The sequence below is a fragment of the Galeopterus variegatus genome, unplaced genomic scaffold (assembly GCF_000696425.1).
Source record: "Galeopterus variegatus unplaced genomic scaffold, G_variegatus-3.0.2 Scaffold7442, whole genome shotgun sequence".
NCBI lineage: Eukaryota > Metazoa > Chordata > Mammalia > Dermoptera > Cynocephalidae > Galeopterus > Galeopterus variegatus.
The window spans coordinates 161,096-164,327 of record NW_007733553.1 but is presented as its reverse complement, the minus strand read 5'-3'; positions in this window follow the sequence as shown (position 1 = coordinate 164,327).

The window sequence follows — 3,232 nt, the reverse complement described above, 5'->3', positions numbered from 1 at the left end:
GGCAGTGAAGGGCAGGTCAACAGGGTAGGAAAGAACCAAAACAGGTGTCAAGGAACTCCCAATAAATCAATTTGGCACACAGATTATTGTTACCTTTGGCAACTGAAGCAGGGGGGTAAAATAGAACAATAAAGTCAGAGATAAAGCAGCTCAACCTCTTTAGATTAAAACTGAGTGAGACAAGACTACTGAAATGACCACTCTAAAGATCATCTTTATTGGATAAGAAGGTAAAGTAGGAGAAACAGAACTGGTGAGAGCTATATCATATACACAGGACTACTGGCAAAGAGGTTGAAAACCTTCAGTCATCAACAAACACTTGCTGAACACTAGCTCTGCTAGGCACCACACGCTAGCACAGGAACTGCTGACAGTGAATAACACAGGCAGTGACCCTGCCCTCTGATCTAGTGCAATGAGATAAACTGGGTAATTGATGGAGACCTCACAACAGACAGGGTAAGAAGCCAATGCAGGAAGAATTGCCTTGGAGGAGAAGAAACTTCTGCTCTGACGGTGGTTTATTGGTAGGAATGAAAACATAAACAGAGAGGCTTATGAAGAGAGCAAAGTTCACACCTAATCTTCATTTCTTGTTTATGTAAAGGAAAAACTCCAGGTAAAGCAAAACATCTCACTTCACTCCTCAACAACTGAGACAGTACAATCCCATTTTTTTTTTCACAAATAAAAATTGTATATATTTATCATGCACAACATCTTATTTTGAAATATGTACACATTGTGCAATGGCTAAATCAAGCTAATTAACACATGCATTACCTCACATAGTTTTTTTGTTATTGTTTCTTCTTCTTCTTCTTTTTTTTTTTTTTGGTGAGAACACCTAAAATCTACTCTTAAGCAATTTTCAAGTATATAGTACGTTGTTATTAACTATAGTCACCATGTTGTACAACAGATCCCATGTAAATGAAATTTTGTATCCTTTGACCAACATTTCCTAAACTATCCCCACCTCCCCATATCCCAGAATTCATTCTTGAAACATAAAGCAACTAAGGCACACAGAGAGGGTAATGGCTTGGCTGCCATCAAATGGCTAAAAAGAGTCAGGAGACCAGAACTTTTTAGTTCTACTCATGTTGGCAGTACGAAAAACAGCAGCAGCACAAACTTTAACAAGATCCCTAATACTAATGCTGTGGTTACACAGGCCAAATTAGTTTATATCACCAGCCTAAACCCTGGAGAATCCTGGAGTCCTAACAGTGCCTTAAAGTATTCAACTAAGATCATGAAATTAAAGAGCTAATAATAAAAACCTTCAGTAATTGGCACACAGTCAAACCAACATCAGATTCTTAATAAATGACAGAGGGCCAGCCCATGGCTCATTTTGGAGAGTATGGTGCTGATAACACCAAGGCCACAGGTTTGGATCCCTACATAGGGATGGCTGGTTAGCTCACATGGGAGAGCATGGTGCTGACAACACCAAGTCAAGGGTTAAGATCCCCTGACCGGTCATCTTTAAAAAAAAAAAAAAAAAAAAAAAACCAGAGTATATCACAAAACTCTTTAAAACCTATATAGAGACAGGTCCAGATATCTATCACTGAGAGCACTGCAATTTTTAATATGTAAACCTCTCCTTTGTTCTGCTAACGTAGTACTCAAATTATGTTAACACTGAACTTGAGCTCAAAGCAACGCATTTCTAAAATAGTCAGAAATATCTGAAGAAATACTGAAAACCATACATCAATTACAGTTTTCGAGTTGTTTCTTAAGCTGAAAAACTGGAATAAAAATTGTTTTGTTTAGCTGAAGACATTAATTCTTCAATGAGATGTTCACTGTATCCTAGTGTACACTTTATGAGCAGAATGACTCTATAGGTAGCACAATATGTTCGGCTGAGACTGTGCCTATCAAAGTGAGGCATCCCAGAAAAAGAAAAATTAAACCCAGAAGTATCTGCATATGGAGGCGGGCGTAAAGAAGAAATTCCTTTACGTACTTTACGTTCTTCCACTTTTCTGCTTTAGATGTGGTCTAAAACATTTCTTTCCAGAGAATACAAACATTGTACGTTCAACTTCAGTTTAGGCCTTGACAAAAGAAAGGTGAGAATGTACCATGTAAACTGGTTATGTGACTCTTCATCTTTTCCGGAAGGTTTACTTTGGAAATTTCAGTCAAATCTAAATGATATGTATCAAAAAGGTGGAGGTAGTGCTATAGGCTCAGATAAGAGATTACACTTGTTAATAGTATGTTGATCCCATGAGTAATGCTCACAGCTGTGGTATACAACAATGGAATTAACATTTCAACAGGAAGCAGAGAGCCATCTCAACAGAAAGGGGCACCCAATCCTCCTCCAGAGCACTTAACAAAAAAAAAAGAAAAAGAAAAAGAAAAAGAAAAAAACCTTTCCAAAGGCTACACAAAGTGTGCCTCCTAGGATCCCACCTACGGATGTTTTTTTAAAAAAACCAATCATTTGGTTACAAAATGGGGCAAGTGCTTGGTGTGACAAATGAGCTAACTCGGTTAAAACACTGGTATGAAAACAGATTATTTTTTAAGTGTCAAGATGATTATGCCTTCTAATGCTTCACGCATTTTTTAAATGCCTTTTTCCCCTCCCAGAGAAAAGCGCAGTAGAAAAATGTACTTGGCGAATCCTTTAGGAATTACCCTGTACAAGCTATCCCATCTTATCTTCAAAATGAGCCAACTCATTACAAAGTCAAAACAGAGGTTACTGTAATGCTCTTTTACACTTTGCCCCAGGACTGCAGAACACTGCACTTTTGCAGGAACCTGCTTTTGATTTCCCACGGTCTGCTTCATAATTTGCCGTCTAGTTAGCAGCTCTAGCCGGGGCTACCTTTTTCTACTAGCTAAGAACGTCCAGGCTAGTTAGTGTTCGTTCTGCGCCTCTTTCCTAGAGGTAGCCTGGACGATCGCAGGCACAGAACAGATCAGTGTCCACTGAATAATGGCGTTTGTAATTCAGCCTCCCCGTTTGGACTGCTCGACACCTGAAAACTCGCAGCCCAAGGCTTCTGAAATCGGATAACTCAGGACAGACACGACAGGGAGGTTAACGAGGCAAAGGGCAGAGCAAATAAAGCAAATCCCACACCCGGGACAGAGAACGCTCTGGGAGGGGCGCGAGGCGCAGCCGGCACGCGCGCCCCGAGCCCCTCCACCGCCACCCCTCGTCCCGGAGTTCGCCCCCGGCTCCGCCAGCGCC